Consider the following 18,169-nt stretch of genomic DNA (forward strand, 5'->3'; position numbering starts at 1 on the left):
CTTTGGCAGATAATCTGAAGGTAAAACTGAAGGGTTTCTAAAACTATGTTAAGAGAAGAAGGATAGTAAGGGACAAAATTGGTCCCCTAGAGGATCAGAGTGGTCATCTATGTGTGGAGTCTCACGTAATGGGGGAGATCTTAAAAGATTTTTTGCATTACTATTTACTCAGGAAACTGGCTTAATGCATAAGGAAGGAAGGGAAATAAACAGAAGGGTAATGGAACATAAGGAGATTAAGGAGGAAATGGTGATTGCTGCCTTACAGCAAATAAAGGTGGATACGTCCCCAGGGCCAGATATGATATTCCCTCGGACCTTGAGGGAGACTAGTGTAGAAATTGCAGGGGCCCTGGCAGATATATTAAAAATGTCCTTAGCCATGGGTGAGGTGCCAGAGGATTGGAGGGGAGCTCATGGCGCGTTGTTTAAAAAGGACAAAATATAAACCAGGTCATTATAGGCCGGTGAGACTGACATCAGTAATAGGCAAATTATTGGAAGGAGTTCTGAGAGATTGGATAGATAGGTATTTGGACAGTCATGGGCTGATTAAGGACAGTCAGCATGGGTTTGTGAGTGGTAGGTCATGTTTAACGAATCTTGTAGAGTTTTTTGAGGAGGTTATCAAGAAGGTGGATGAAGGAAAGGCTGTGGATGTTGTCTACATGAGCTTTACTTAAGGCCTTTGTCAAGGTCCCACATGGGAAGTTAGTTCAGAAGATTAAGACACTAGGTATCCATGTAGAAATTGTAAACTGGATTCAAAATTGGCTGAGTGGGAGAAAACAGAGAGTGGCAGTGGATGGCTGCTTCTCAGACTGGAGGCCTGTGACTAATGGTATGCCTCAGGGATCGGTGTTGGGACCAATGTTGTTTGTTGTCTATATCAATGATCTGGATGATAATGTGGTAAATTGGGTCAGCAAGTTTGCTGATAACACAAAGATATGAGGCGTTGTAGACAGCGAGGAAGATTTTTAAAGCTTGCAGAGGGATCTGGACCAAGTGGGAGAATGGGTAAAAAAAATGGCAGATAGAGTTTAATGCAGACAAGTGTGAGGTGTTGCATTTTGGAAGGGCAAGCCAAGGTATGACATACACAGTAATTGGTAGGGCACTGAGGAGTGTGGAGGAGCAAAGAGATCTGGGAATACAGATACATTGTTCCCTGAAGGTAACCTCACAGGTGGACAGGGTTGTAAAAACCTTTTGGCATCTTAGCCTTTATAAATAAAAGTATTGAGTATAGGAATTAGGATGTTATGTTGAAGTTGTTTAAGATATTGGTGAGGGAAAATTTGGAATATTGTGTGCAGTTCTGGTTGGCTAATGACAGGAAGGATATGAATAACTTTGAAAGAGTGCAGAGAAAAGATTTATTAGAATGTTGTCAGGTCTTCAGGAGTTGAGTTACAGGGAAAGATTAACTGGTTAGGGTTTTATTCCTTGGAGCGAAGAAGAAGGTGGGGAGACTTGATCAAGGTTTACAAGATTATGAGAGGTTTGGACAGAATGGATATGAGTAGGCTTTTTCCATTTAGATTGGGGGAGAGGTCATAGTTTTAATCTGAAAGGGGAAACGTCTATGGGGAACATTAGGAGAAGGTTTTTCACTCAGAGAGTGGTGGGAGCATGGAATGAGCTGCCATCTGGCGTGGTAAATGCGGGCTCAATGAATTAGATACATACATGGATGGGAGAGGTCTGGAGGGTTATGGAATGGGAGCAGTCAATTGGACTAGTGGAATTGTGGTCAGAACATACTACAAACACCAAATGGCCTGTTTTCTGTGCTATAGTGTTCAATGGTTCTATGGTGACACCCAATTTACCTACAACCCCCATATATTTTGAAGGGTGGGAAGAAACCCACCTAGACACAGGGAGAACATAAAGACAGTGCCAGATTTGAAACTGTGTGGGCAGGTGCTATAACAACATTGCATTAACTGCTACGATAACCATCCCACCCATTGATCCATTTCTCTTTTGAATACTTCCTTGAATTTGCTTCCACTGTTCTTTCAGACAGTGCATTCCAAATTAAAATTCACTGTGTCAAATAAATTCTTTTTCCCTTGCCATACTTTAACCTTTCATTAACATCATCTCCTTACTGCAATGCCACCCGCAACAGTTTCTGTTTATTTACTCCATCTCACCCTATCAGGACTATGAAAACCTATATTAAATCTCTCTTAATTTTTGCAGACCACACAAATTCATTTGAGTTTATCCACATTTCAATAACAAAAAAACTGGATTTGAATGAAGACTGAATAGGAATGCCTAGATCTGAACTTGCTGAAATAGATTTAAATTCTGCCTATTTCTGATGAAACCTCGAGGAAACAATGCAATAAAATCCATACAACAAAAACATCTATTTGAATAATTCTGAAAGACCATTACTTCCCACTGAAATTAATAGGAAGTGGAATTGATCCACTTTCAATTTGAGCATGAAAATATTCTCACTCACTAAAAAGCACAATTTACAATTCAGCTGATCTGTGATGTCTCCTAATTGTTTTTATGACAGTCATGAATACTTGGGCAAAGGAACTCACCCTGGTAAGTAATTGTCTGAATTTGAAATGTACGAGATTTCATTAAGGACAAATTATAATTTAATATTGTTTCCATGCAATTGGAAACAATATAAAGATGACCGTAGTTTTGTCAATATCAATGAAAATCAACGATTTTCTCTACGAAATAGTCTCTCATTCTCATCACTTAACTAAATAATTGAGTCACCATTATTCTACACGAGGAAACAATGATATTTCTATCAACATACATCATAAAATATATTCATATAATTGATGGTTGAAGGAGACTGACTAGCAGCAATATTACAAACAAGAGGATTGGAGCCTGCATCTTCTGTTAATTACATTCCTCATATATTATCCATCACATGCTTTTGTCATCCTTAAATCATGGGATCAAATCCCATGGTGCTCCCATGCACTTGCCATTCTTGTCTTTCTGTATGAGACATGTCTTGGGTTTGGATGTGCTGTGTGAGAACCCTGGGTGAGGAACTGCAGTACATTTATGTAGATGGTACACACTACAGCTAGTGTGCATTGGTGGTGGAGGGAGTGAGTATTTAGGGTATTAAATGGGGTTAAATGGGGTGGCTTTGTCCTTGATAGTGTCAATAATTATTTTTTTTGTAATTGGTCTCATCAATGCCAATGGAGAATATTCCCTCATGCTCCTGATTGTGACTTTTAGATGTGGCATTTGCCATAGAATTCCTAGTCCCTAAATTGGTCTTGCAGCCATGACATGCAGTGGACTGGCCCAGTTAAATTTTTGGTCAATTGTAACTCTGAGGATATATATGGTGGGAAACTCAGTAACCCTGAAGCTATTGAATGTCAAGGAGAGGTAGTTAGGTTCTCTCTTGTTAGAGATGGTTATTGCCTGCTGCTTCTGTGACATAAATATAACTTGCTCTTCTTAGTGTCTGCTTGAATGTCATAAAAACAGAGAGAGAGAGAGAGAGAGAGAGAGAGAGAGAGAGAGAGAGAGAAACAAACAAGGTCAGGTGGAAGAAAATGAATCATACAGGGTAGAGAGGATGTTCAGAAGATGATGGCTGTTAGGATTGGAGAAGTTGACAATGGTGATACAGAGAGAAACCAGATGGAACTGAAGGGGTGGGGGGGGGCGGGGAAGGGGAAGGGAGAGAAGAATCTAGTGGGGAGTTATAGGATAGAACCAAAGAAGAGGGGAGATCAGAAACTCTGCCAATCTACTGTATCTGTCCATACACTTCATCTGACAATTACCAGGGTGTGTTCCTTTGCCCAAGTATTCATGACTTTCATAAAAATAATTAGGAGACATCACAGATCAGCTGAATTGTAAATTGTGCTTTTTAGTGAGTGAGAATGGGCCCCATTCTGCTTCTCCCACCCTGGCCTCTTTACAGTAGCTTCTCTGATTCACATTCACAGGCTCAATTAAAAGTTTTGCCCAAAACTTCAACCAAACGCGTTCTCCCCTGATGCTGTTCAACCTGCCGAGTTTTTCCGAAGGATTGTGTTTAGCCTCAGATTCCTGCACTAGCAGTTCCCAGTGTGTCTCCATACAAATTTCTGACCTTATGATGGAAGGATAAGATGATGATTGAGCCCAGGACTTAGTCCCAATGAACTCCTGTAATTAAGTTGAAATGGTTGACCTTTAACACCACGACCACCTTCCTTTGAGTACTATATGATTCAAACCACTGGAATGTTTTACCTTTGATGTCTCTAGGCTTCCGTTTTATCAGAGTGCCTTGATGTCACACTTGATGTCAAGACACCCACTTCAATCTCTGCTCAGGGCTCAGCTCGTTGTTTGTGTTCGGATCAAGGCTGTAGCCAAGTGGTCCTGGTGAAATCAAAATAGGCATCAGTGAGTAGATGTAATCATTAGAAATTGCCACTTGATTGCACTGTTGATATTAGATACTATCATCATGTTGAGGGCTGAGAGATAACTGATTGGATGGTAACCAAATGGACTGGATTTAACAAGAGAACATACTGTATCTGTGTAATTTTCCATATTTTCAATTGATACCTGTATTACACCAGGACTGCAATTGATTAGCTGGAGTCTCAGCCAGTTCTGGTGCATCTCCATAATAGTATAACTGGGATGTTGTCTGTTCCCAACGCCTTTGCTATATCTTGTTCTCTGAGCCATTTCTTAAATCAAATTAAGTGAATACTGGTGCCTCTGACAGTGCACGTCTCAGAAGGAAACATTTCCAACCCTTCAGCATAATCTATTCGAAATATCTAGCTAAACATAGTCATGAAAGCTTCAGCCTTTTTCTTTGCATCATGTACTGGGCCCTGTCATAGTTAAGGGTGGGGATGGTAATGGAGCCTCCTCTTAGCCTTGACCATCACCATTCATGGCCAGATGTGACAGGATTGCAGAGCCTAGCTCTGCCCATTGCATGCCGTATTTGTTGCTTGGCGAACATGTCATGCTGAATTGAAGTTTCACTATGCTGGAACCTCACCATCTCCAGATATGACTGTTGCCACTGCCAGCAAGTCCTTTTATACTTGTTTGTAATTCAGCATTTTTTTTCAAGGTTGTTTCAATTACACTCTTTAAATATCTCATATTTGTTTTTCTTTTCTTAATCTAACCCTTTTCCCTTTTTTAAAATTTTCATTCCAACCATTCCCAGTATTTCTCTTAAACTATAATTCATTCATTAAATAGACAAACTGTTGTTCTCACCATTTAATCTGAGATTAATCAGGATGAATGAAAATGTTTTTAAAAAAGAATACAGAATATTTTATTCTTAAGTAATAAAATGCACCTGTTAATTACGATAAAGCTGACAAACACATTCTTCAACCAAAGGAAAAAAAAAGTTTCTTCTGAACCAGTGTTTACTTTACATTCTTGATCCAAACATATATTTTACCTGTCATATTTCAGGTTTCATGGTTATTTTTTGTGAAAAAAAAACTTCATCACCAACTGAGCAATTGAACCACTATAGCCCCTTTGTATATAGAATTTTAAGATTTTCTGTTTACTGGGGCCAAAAGCATTCTCCTCATCATAGTCCTAAATTGCTGATCCGTTAATATGTTACTGTGACTGCTGGTTCTTGAATCCCTGGACAAGAAGAAATACCTTCTCTGTATTAACCTGGTTTCAATGGAATGCCCTCTCATTCTAGATTATTTAGGCTCAGCCTCTCTAATCTCTCCTCACAAGACAATTCTCCCTTTCAGCGGTCAGTCTGGTGAACTAATGTTGCATTTTGCTCTATCATGCAATGCATACTCTTCCATACGTAGAGACCAAATCTGTGCAGAATATTTGAGGACAATAAAACTCCATCCAATTCATATAGGATATTTTATTACATACAAGTCCTAGAGGAATAAAATGCAAAACAGTATTACCTTCCACATTGTTGGATGTACCTTCATGCTAAATTTCAATGGTTCATGTAGGATGTCCAGCTCCCACTGAACACCAATTCTTTTTAAACCCTCACCTTTAAAAAATAACCTACTTCACAATTTTTCTACAAAAGTGATGACTTCACATTCTTCCCACATTATATTTCATCTGCTATGTCCTTGGTAATTCCACACAGTTTGCCTATAACCATTTGAAGCTTCTCTGGTCCTTCTCACAATTCATATTGCCAGCCTACTTCGTAGCATCAGTAATTATGGATCCAATACTTGTTTCCTCATCAGCATTGCCAATATAGGTCATGAACAGTCCAGCGATGACAGAATTCCACCCCCAAAAATGGTTTATTCTGAATTTTTGCATTATGTCCATTAATCAATCTTAATCTTAGCTTTTTTTATCTGTAAATCAATCTTCAGTCGAGTGAAATTTGTCATTAAGTTTGATAAAATCTTGCATGGTATCTAATTGAATGATTTCTTGGAAGTTTAAATGCATGATGTCAACTGAATTACCCTCAACCATTCTTTTCGTGCAACCTCACAAATTCAAACATGTTTGTTAGCCTTGATTGTCCTTTCAGAAGCCTATGCTGTCCAGTTACAACTTCCTCAATAACACATTCAAGCATTTTTCTTTCTATTCATGGTCTGTAGTTCCATTTCATCTTTCCCTTCTTTTGCTGCAGTTAACATTTTATATCTTCCATTTTTGTATCTGTACGATTTTGGATGATAATTCCCAATGAATCTACTGTCACCTATCACCATCTCAGTCAAAACTTTGTTTTCAGCTCATCTGATGAAACCTTAATTGGATTTTTCTTTTCATTGCTGATATTTGGGCAGCTGAACATTTCCAACATTTCCTGCTTTTATTTTAAAGATCATTATGACATTATTCACACAATTCAATTTTTGTTAGCAATGCCAATTACGTTTTTTTTTGCTGGAGCCCTTTAAGCTGTTTGTGTGGGTACCAGAGTTACTGAGATTAACCATTCCTGGCGAGACATATTTAAATCTATGGGGCTAAAGATTGATGTGGAGAAACACTGGAAGTTAAGTCATATTGTTTGCTGCAGCATTTTTTTTCAATGAAGAACCAAAGAATGAAAAATCTGAAGTAACACCAGAAATTAAGTTTCATTGATTAAAATAAAAGATTAGAATAATGCACAGATGTAATTAATCTGGAGGTAAACTTGAAAGAAAACTGAATATATTAAACAGGAAACACAAGAGTCTGCAGATGCTGGAACAAGGAACAAACTGCAGGTGGGACTCAATGGTTCAGGCAGTGTATGTGGAGGGAAAAGGATGGTTGCTGTTCCATTTGAGCTATTTGTTTACTTGCATGTGTTAAACATGTTTGCTGTCACATAACTACACAGTATTAGACCTAAGCACTCCAAATAAAAAAATAAGACGGTGTATTTTGTAATTTATTCCAAATCCTGCACATCTTGTATTTATGTTTCTGTAACAATAGATATGATTATAATCTGCCAGGTTCAGGAACACAGATGAATTAATTGTTCACAAGAGGAAAGCTGCAAACAAGAAGTTTCCAGGTTTTTTGGAGGAATTTACTATGGCAACCCATTCTCTAACAGATTGATGAAATAATGTAAGCATTATCATAGCTTGTTCAAAACTCTGATGTGGAGTTAGAGGTCACACAGTTATTGTCTTTCTTCACCTTCTGTGACACTTTGAATGAAATGAAGTTCCACTTCAGAAACTATGATGATGGCAATTCAATTTATCAACTGATTGGTTTAAAAGAAGAAGCAAAATATTTATTTCCTCATTTTCACTTGTCTTCTTTTTTCTCTTTGGCTTGGCTTCGCAGACGAAGATTTATGGAGGGGTAATGTCCACGTCAGCTGCAGGCTTGTTTGTGGCTGACAAGTCCGATGCGGGACAGGCAGACACGGTTGCAGCGGTTGCAATGGAAAATTGGTGGGTTGGGGTTGGGTGTTGGGTTTTTCCTCCTTTATCTTTTGTCGGTGAGGTGGGCTCTGCGGTCTTCTTCAAAGGAGGTTGCTGCCCGCCGAACTGTTAGGCGCCAAGATGCACGGTTTGAGGCGATATCAGCCCACTGGCGGTGGTCAGTGTGGCAGGCACCAAGAGATTTCTTTAGGCAGTCCTTGTACCTCTTCTTTGGTGCACCTCTGTCACAGTGGGCAGTGGAGAGCTCGCCATATAACACGATAGATCAATGGTTATTGGAAGCGTTAAAAAAATTAGCGAGAGTTATTAAAAAGCAGTAAATGAACTACACATATTGGAAATCTGAAATTAAAAAAAAAACAGAAAATGCTGAGACCACTCAAAATGAACTTTTTGGGTTGAAGAACCTTTGACAGAATAATGTATCAATTTTTTATTGTATGCATTTAACTGATTAACCTGAGTTGTTTAAAATGTAAGCATAGAGCAGTAAATTGAGTGCTCTTCCACAGCTTACAATAAAAAAATTGTTACATTGTTACAGTCCAGAATTGACTATTTGTATTTCTTTATTTTATAGGAATGAATGACAAACATTTTCTCTATCGATCTATCCTACATAGGTGTCATGCTAGCAATTAGCACAACACTATTGCAGCTTCAGTGACCTGGGTTGGAATTCAGCGCTGTTTTCAAGTAATTTGTACATTCTCCCCTTAATTGCGTGGGTTTCCTCCGGGCGCTCCAGTTTCCTCCACCCTTTAAAAACGTACCAGGGCCATAGGTTAATTGAGCTATTCATGAAGCACAGGCTCATGGACTTGAAGGGCCTGGTACCATGCTGTATGCCCAGATTAAAATTACAAATTAAATTTAAATTAAATATATTCATTTATATATCTGATGAGGGACAAATATAATATCTTCTGGTCTGTAGACAGCACTAAACTGAGTGTGAGCTGCGATAAGTTTGCAGATAGGCATCTGGGTGATTTGAGTTTGCATGAATAAGCATATGTAGTATAAAGGATATGTGAAGCTATCCACTGTGGCAGCAAAAACAGTAAGGGTGATTATTATCTAAATAATAAAAGATTAGAAAAGGGAAGGTGCAATAAAATCTGGGCTTCCACATGCAGCAGGCTCTGCAATTTAGTATGCAGGTGCAGTGAGTGTTTAAAAAAAAACATTTTGATGACCTTCATAGAGAAAAGAATTGAGCACAGCAGCATGGACATCTTCCTGCAATTCCATGATGAAACCACACCTCAAGTATCAAGTAATTTGTGCCTCTTATCCAAGAAAGCATGTTCGTACTGTGAAGAGCATGCAGCAAAGGTTCGCACACTGATTCTTGGTATGGCAGGAAAAAGTGAGATGGGGTGCCTGGACTTATTTTCAAAATATTCTTGAAAATCTCACTGAGAGGATCTGGCTGAAACTGATAAGGTTCAGGAAAGATGTTCTCCAAAGTGTGGAAATCCAGAACTAGTGGTTATGGGCCATTCAGTAGAAATTTCTTCAACCAAAGAATGGTAAACATACAGAAGATAGTTTTATTGTAACAGTAAATAATATAATTGGCTGCAAATCCCATTAAGATATTCCAAAATAGACAAGAAAGGCAATGAATAAATACAAATACTTCATTTTCTTCATTAGAAGGGTTCCTGACTGTGTCAGGTTTGGATCTGGAGCTCGGGTGGTTTGGATTGGACTCTGTGTGGCTGCGGGGTTTGTGGAGGCACTAGAGGTGATTTTGTTTCTCTTTTGTGAGTGTATGTCTAACTGTAAGAGGCACTTAGGCAATACCTGCCAATGGCGAATATATCTGCCTTGTAGCAGACAAAAATGAATTTCATGTCATACAACACTGTTTTATTACTATGATAATAAATTGAATCTTGAACTACTACCCCCATGTCATCCCTATGGTTAATGGCAATGGGGTGTTGTGACTTCTGAGTAGATTAGATGGTGTTACTCCTATCCACTGACAGATAATTTATAATGATTCTTATTTTTTTTTGTCCTTTCCTCACCTTTTCCTTTGGCAGCTCCCCAGAGGACTGATCCAGAATTTCGCAGAAGTGGTTCACTGCTAGTTCCCCCGTCTGAATCTTCTGATGGCTGCTTAGTTGTTGCTGAGTTACCAAATGTCCTGCCAATAGAAATTCTTTGTTGGTTGCCAACTCCATGTCTCAAGGCTTAGTTGTTTGCATTCAAAAACTGTTAAAATTGTTAACACTAATAAAATGAGATATTTTAAAGTGAAAAAATTTAAACACTCAAAAACATTTCCACATTAAATACATTTAAACTCACTCATAGCATTTAGCCCAGTTGATTAAAAAATACTACTTCCTGAAATATACTGCCAGAGCACCAACATCTCCCTATATTTAATTGAATGGTGTGGTACAGGGACAGTTCACAGCATAATTGGTGAAAATTGGCAGTCCCCTGCACATTAAAATAGAGTCAGAATGACGATGGTGAGTACTACTGAGCAGGTTTGAGACTTGATGCTTCACACACATTACATAGGAGTTCAGAACTTACTGCCACTGAATTTTTTTTTCCCCCACTTACATACCACCTTAAGTAATCCCTTACTAACCAAAGTGCACCTATGGCATCATATTTTTGAGAGACTCCTGTTGATATCTATAATGTGGACAAGCCACTGTATTTTTAACATGTATGATGTTTTCTAGTTATGTATTTCATTTTCTGCTCTACGTATTCCCTTCTTACCACACTAACTTAGGGTGCTTGTGCATATTTTACCATATAACAATCACAGCACGGAAACAGGCCAATTTGGCCCTTCTAGTCCACACTGATCCAAGTACCCTCCTCTAATCCCACTTACCAGCACTTTGCCCATATCCCTCCATCCCCCTCCCATCCATATACTTATCCAACTCTTTCTTAAATGACAACATTGACCCTGCCTCCACCACCTTTCCCAAAAACCCATTCCACACAGTAACCACTCTCTGAGTAAAGAAGTTCCCCCTCATGTTACTCCTAAACCTTTGCCCGTCAACTCTCTTGTATCCATCTCTCCTACTCTCAATGGGAAAAGCCTTTCCACATCAACTCTATCTATCCCTCTCATTATCTTAAACACCTCTATCAAATCCCCTCTCAGCCTTCTATGTTCCAAGGAATAAAGACCTAATTTGCTCAATCTCTCCTTGTATTCCAGATGCTGAAACCCAGGCAACATTTTTGTAAATCTTCTCTGCACTCTCTATCTTGTTAATATCCTTCTTATAAATCGGTGACCAGAACTGCACACAGTACTCTAAATATGGCTTCACCAATGTCTTGTACAGTTTCATCATTACTCTTCCCAACTCCTATATTCTATGCACTGATTTATATAGGCAAGCATACTAAAGGCCTTCTTCACCACCCTATTCACATGCACTCCTACCTTCAGGGAACAATGCACAGTTATTCCTAGATCTTTCTGCTCCACTGTATTCTTCAATGCCCTCCCATTTACCACATATGTCTTGTTTTGATTATTCTTTCCAAAATGAAGCACCTCACACTTATCAGCATTAAACTCCATCTGTCATCTTTCTGTCCACTCCTCTAAGCAGTTTAAATCCCTCTGCAATCTTTGAAAACCCTCTTCATCATCCACAATTCCCCCTATTTTAGTATCATCTGCATATTTTCTAATCCAATTTACCACCCCATCCTCCAGATCATTAAAATATATGACAAACAGCAAAGCTCCTAATACTGAACCTTGAGGTACACCGCTTGTCACTGGCCTCCATCCTGACAAACAATTATCTACTACTACTCTCTGGAACCTTCCTTCCAGCCACTGTTGAATCCATTTGACTATCTCCAAATTAATATCCAAGGACTTAGCCTCCCCATGCAGAACCTTATCGAAGACCTTACTGAAGTCCATATAGGCAACATCCACTGCTCTACCCTCATCAACATTCCTAGTCACCTCTTCTTGATTTTGTGTATTCACTTTTCACATCTAGGCGAATGAACACAAGAGTTGGTATAATCTGATTTGTTTCGTCAATATAGAATTTGCTTTACTGAAAACTGCCAGTTTGAGTAGGATTGCATGTTCTTTTTTTACTGTAGTTCTTGTTCCATTAATAATGATGGAGCCAAGGTATTTCCAACTTCTGGCCATTCATTATTCCACATTCATTGCAGATTTGAGTTGTTAATTGTCCAATCCTGTAATCTCTATAATCTATGTAAATCTGGGAAATAATTATTATGCATACACCCAAAGGTCCATCAAGACTTTCCAAAGATATTTCAAACAGAAAATCTCCTTACAAATGGTGGAATATGAATTGGACCTGAGTTATGTGTTCTGACGTGGATTCAAAATGAAGCACAAGCGAGATGCTTCACTAGTGAGAGTTATTGATTTTAATGAACCCTATCTGTAAGATTTCCTGGATCCAGCTATTTCCCTTTCGGATGTCCAATTAACTTTAGCCTTCCACATCTTATAATCAAACTGAATGATAGATGCCCCAGGTTTCTGATCAAGATTTGCATTGGTTTTGTCTGGAAAATCCAAATAGAGAAAGCTTTAACTTGAAATTTAACCCATAGGTTTGTTGAACATACCATGGAGATACCAGAGGAGGACAGAGTCCTGTGCAATGTTAGAAATTGTTTGAATTCAAATTCAAATTGATTAAATTTATAAATATAGCATCTAACCCAGTGGTTTGCAATCTTTTTCTTTTCACTCACATATCAATTTAAGTAATCCCTTACTGACTACAGAGCACTATGGCATAGGATGCCATAGGTGCCCTGTGGATAGTAAGGCATTACTTAAGGTGATATGTGAATGGAAGAAAAAGGTTGAGAACCATTGATCTAGCCATTGGCTATTATATCTTCTATTATATCAATTTGGCATCAATTGTTGTTGATGAAAAGCTTGGATATTTTGTCTGAAATCAGTTATAACATTTTATTAGAATTTGATGGCAATGATGAGAATGAAAAAATGGAATTTTATTTTAAGTATGACTCAAGACCAAAAGAACTTCTCTTTTTATGGTCTGCTTGGAAATGATTCATTGCTTATCACTACTTTATGCAATATGCAGATCACTTCTCCATTCTTTAAACAAGTTAAAACCATGACATTTAGGAGTGTCAAAGCATAATTCAATAAAGTGTTCATTGAAAGTTCATTATTTGATTAGGCTGTTAAAAATACTCATCATTACCCTTGGAACAGGCTAAGGAGGATCAAAGAAAGACTCAGCACTTTTCATCATTTGATCATAATTCAATAACTTTAGGGAGAAAGGCCACATCACACAAGTGTTAGATTCTACTATTATGTGCCCCCAAGGCACAAAGCTTCACTGCATAAGCTCTGATATGGAGAATAGCCAAGTACTTAAAAAAATAATCAGTGATGTTGTTGATAATTAAAAGTTTTCAAATTCCATACTCTCTTTTTCAGAGAGTCATCTGTAGGAAAGAATGAGGATGATTGGGTGATTTCTTTCTCAAAAGGACATTGGCGAATCTGTTGGGATTTTAAAACAAACTGATAATCTTGTTAGGACCTACTACCATTATAAGCTTTCTATTCTGGATGTATTCAATTAATTAAATTTAAACTTGTGTCTCCAAATCATTAGCCTTAGCAGTTTATCTGCCATTTCACTTTTTCCTTATGTGTGAAATTGTAAAGGATTGCCTACGCTTGTTGAACAAAAAATAATTGCAAGTTAGTATCTTCCGGTGATGTAGTCCAATCTAAAAATTCCACAAAGTGAATAACATTTCAAATATGCTGCTCTGATATTTCCACCCCAATTCACACTAGTTAAGATAAACTAGTGCAATAGCTTCATGAATTTCATAACCAAGCAACGTAAATTGTTTTAATTACTTGCACTAGTTATAAATCAATCAAGATGAAAACTGGTTCTGTCCGTAATACCACCTAGATGCCCAGATGTAATTAATCTGGGGTGTTATAAGGAGGGTTATTAACAAAAGATTTTTTTTTTATTTTAGGTTAGGACAATAATATGTTAAATATTACTGAGTTCATCATGAGGGGTATAATTTTCTTTCCCAAGATAGGAGAATGTAAAATTAGAAGACATAAACTTAAGGTAAGAGGGGAAAGACTTAAAAGGAGTCTGAGCAGAACTTTTTTCACACAGATGGTGGTGGGTATATGGAACAAGCTGCCAGAGGAAGTGGTAGAAGTGAGTACGAATGTAATGATGAAAAGGCACTTAGAATGGATTGTGGATAGGTAAAGTTCAAAGGCATCTTGGATGGACATCTTGGTCAGTATGGACAAAAAGTCTAGGTCAAAAGATATGTTTCCATACTGTAAAACCTAATGACTTTGAACTACTGAACATAGTAAAGTTAGTAAGTGGGTTTGTATAAGTTCTTAAGAAGTCAGTTTGGTTAATTGAAATCAAGCTATTGGAGATAGTTTTCTCGACATTCCTTTTATAAACGCTTATTTTAGCAAGGGCATGTTCAGTTAATACAATGCCATCAGACTACTGGTATTATCAAGATATTCTTTCAGACAGGAGAAAGCACTCAAAAGTATTCCCCTATTGTGCAGGCTTGCATTCAATTTTACATCCATGATTGTGAGGATGCGTTTGAGAGCAAAATTTGAACCATGAAATCAACTTTGTAAACTAGTACAATTTTGAAAGCAATTTGCACTGACATTGCAGATAATCCTAATGGCAATCTCTCAAATGGATGGTATTTACAATGTGGTATTTCATTGCAAAATAATTTTTAATAGTAATTCTGGAGTAAAGCATCAGGAATTTCTGTATATTTGGACGTTTAAAATAATTGAATTTCCCCCATCTCTGTTTGAAATATCAAACTCAAAATAATTACATTGAAAACAATTTCATGTAATACTATTTTTACACTATCAGGAAAATATAGTATTTATCTTTCTTAAAATAGCTGTTGATAATTTCCCCATTATTTTGAGGCAATGTTTTCCTTCATACACTGTTATTTATCTTTCACCATATTCTATAATCTAAAAACAAAAAATCCCATGATGAACATTGTATTAAAACACAACAAAGATCAAAGCATCGAATACAGGAAATCTGTCTTGTTTACAGCACGCCAAGGGAAATGGAAAATTCACAACTTCTTATTCGTAGAAGCAAAGCATAGAATATTGACAATATATTGAAGGGTTAACATCAATGCCAACCTCCACTTATTTTAAGTTAGATTTTTTATAACATGTAAAATGTGAATAAAATCCATTCCTAAGGGAAATAATTATTTTAAACCTGCGATCTAAGGGTTCTAATTTGAATAGGGAAAACTGCAAAAAAAGCTACAAAAAAAAGGAAAGTGTAAAGTTGACACTTCTTTGTAAGACTTTGCAAGTCACCAAACATCACAAAAGTTGGTTTACTGGAAGAGACCTCAGGGCTAAATGAAATATTTCATTTGCTAAGTGCTATGAAGACTGAATACTGTCATAGGTGATCAAGTCAAATTTATTGTCAACTGAATGTGCAAATACAAGGTTGGCATGATGTTGGCTGGTAGCCTTGCCTGCTTCAGTCTTCTCAGGAAGTGCACTCCCTGTTGCACCTTCCTGACAAATGAAAGTTGGATGTCCAAGATAGGTCACAAGCTAAGTGAACCAAGGAACTTGGTGTTCTCCACTCTCTCCACTACAGAGATGTTGATGTATAGTGGAGGGTAGTTGTTCCTGATCCTCTTGAAGTCCACAATCATCTCCTTTGTTTTGTGTATGTTGAGACTCAACTTGTTACTCTCGCACCATAGAGTCTCATTATTGTTGTTGATGAGACCAACTATTGTTGTATCATCTGCAAACTTGATGACACTGTTGGAGCTGGATCTGGTGATGCAATTGTAGGTCAATAGCCTGAACAGGAACGGGCTGAGCACACAGCCCTGAGGTGCGCCACTGCTCAGCATGACGGTGCTCGAGGTTCTTCAACCGAATCAGACAGACTGTGGTCTTTCTGTTCGGAAGTTCAGAATCCAGTTACAGAGAAGGGTGTTAAGTCCTACTGAGGAAAGCTTCTCCACCAGCCTCTGGGGAACAATCATATCAAAGGATCATTTAAAGTTGTGATGATAAAGCCTTGCCGAAGATTAAAGCTCAACAATCAGCTAAACTAGCACATTTGTGACATTGACATCCATCTGACAAATCTCCCAGGTATATCAATTGTGATTAGTAAGGGATTGCTTAAGGTGATATGTGGATGGAAATAAAAAATTTGAAAACCACTGTTTAAATCGTACCTCATTGTCTTGTTATATGCACGGTTTCATAACTTCAGTGGAAATGGGCCAAGGACAATTATTCTCAAGCAAATTATTTTGGTAACAATTGGGTCAAGAGCAGTGATTCTCAACCTTCCCTTCCCACTTACATACTTACATCCCACCTTAAGCAACCTCTTACTAATCACAGAGCACCGATGGCAGAGGGATTACTTAAAGTGGTATGTGAGTGGAAGGATAAAGGTTGAGAACCACTGGGTTGGCAGAACGAGGGTTTTTTTTTTCTCTTTGGAGTTAAGAAGGATGAGAGGTGACTTAATAGAGATCTACAAGATTATGAGAGGCATAGATAGGTAGACAGCCAGCACTTGTTTTTCCCAGAGAGGGAGTAGCAAACTGAGGAGAGAAAGTTTAAGGGGAGACATCGAGTATTTTTTTTTAAACACAGAGAGTTGTGGGTGCCTGGAATAATGCATTGTCACAGCTGGTGGTGGAGGCTGGAACAATGGCATCGAAGAGACTCTTAGGCACATGAATAAAAGAAAAATAGAGGGCTATGAGATAGGGAGGGTTTCATTTTTGTTAGGTATATGTAGGTCAGCACAACATCGTGGGCTGAAGGGCCTGTACTATACTGTAGTGTTCTATGTTCTATTTTACCATCTCTACTTCTTCAACTTAATTGGACCCTCAGGATCAAGGCTAACTGTGGTTCTGCTCCAGTTTTGTGCATTCTGAAGTGAATGATGAGGTCAACATGAAAATCACAGATGGGGTAGGAAGTTCATGACAGTGCAACAGTTTGTAAGGTGGTGTGCTCATTTCATCATTTCTGCAGGGATCCTGACACAGAGATTTAAAATTGTCAAAATCACCCTGAATTTTCTTTCTCCATTTTTTAATTCTTCATAAGCCAGTGGAGATAATAAACTTCTTGAGATGCTGGTGGTGTTTTTCTAATTCTTTGAGGTGCCTACCATAATTAATCCAGGTCCTAGAAACAGATAGGAAGCCAGGGATCTCTGCTGCCCTGTAGATCATGAGTTTTGAGCCAGATGTGAAGATTTGATCTTCAAGCACACTTCTCTTCAATCAGTGAACGGTTTCATTAATATTTTGATCATAGCTGCTCACTTTGTATATTGAAACTGTACGAAATACTCAGCAGGTCTGGCAGTATTTTGTGGAGAAAAAAGAGTTTCATTTCAATGGGTTTTCTTAACATTTGCATTTTCTTTGCAAACACTGAACAATTATTTCCTTTTTGAAATTATTTTTTAAAACTTTGATTTTCTACGTTAAAAATACAACAATGGATCAGATGACAACTACGAAATGTGTAAATCACAGTGATTACAAAGTCCTAAATTTAATTCCTGAGTTAAATGACTTCAGCAGCAAACTAAGTATTTGGCCACTATAATGTGCCCTAAGGAGGGAACCATGGGTACTTGGTCCATGCTGGACAGCCCAGGGTGTGCCAGAACTGCAACAAACCTAAGCAAATAGCAGGCTGATGCAGTGCATTGATCTGCAAGTCCTACGAAAGGAAGATCACCAGACAAAGAGAGCAAGTGCTGCAACTTATGTGGAGAAGTAGGCCATCTCTACTACAGAACCAGGTCAAACTATGTAGCCACTTCCACTCAGACAATAATAGGGGAAATGGCCAATAACACCACCCCCAGAGAGGTCAACATCCCTTCAACCTTGACCGCCACAGAGACCCTGGTCGAGACCAAGACCAGGGGGAGTGAGGAGACCCCAAGCATATCCACCTGCAACACTCAATCCATAGCCATGTAGCCAGAAGCCCCTCCCAGAGGCTGGAGGCAGAGTCAATAGAACAGGGAGCTGTAGAGGATAGTCAGCAGGCTATCAAGAAACAAAAGAAACCCCAAAAAAACCCAGGGAAGAAAATGGCA

At 38.2% G+C, this 18,169-nt stretch overlaps 1 long non-coding RNA gene across 1 annotated transcript in view; it reads right to left on the reverse strand.

Annotated features, from left to right (window-relative positions):
* LOC138752297 (uncharacterized) overlaps positions 1–18,169 on the reverse strand; it is a 32,289-nt gene that overhangs the window by 8,678 nt on the left and 5,442 nt on the right. The window contains exons 2-3 of the long non-coding RNA XR_011350502.1: positions 9,968–10,086; positions 4,267–4,398 (exon numbers count right to left, since the gene is read on the reverse strand). This is a non-coding gene — a long non-coding RNA (uncharacterized lncRNA). The remainder of the gene's footprint in view (positions 1–4,266; positions 4,399–9,967; positions 10,087–18,169) is intronic.

The sequence above is a fragment of the Narcine bancroftii genome, chromosome 1, assembly GCF_036971445.1.
Source record: "Narcine bancroftii isolate sNarBan1 chromosome 1, sNarBan1.hap1, whole genome shotgun sequence".
NCBI classification, from domain to species: domain Eukaryota; kingdom Metazoa; phylum Chordata; class Chondrichthyes; order Torpediniformes; family Narcinidae; genus Narcine; species Narcine bancroftii.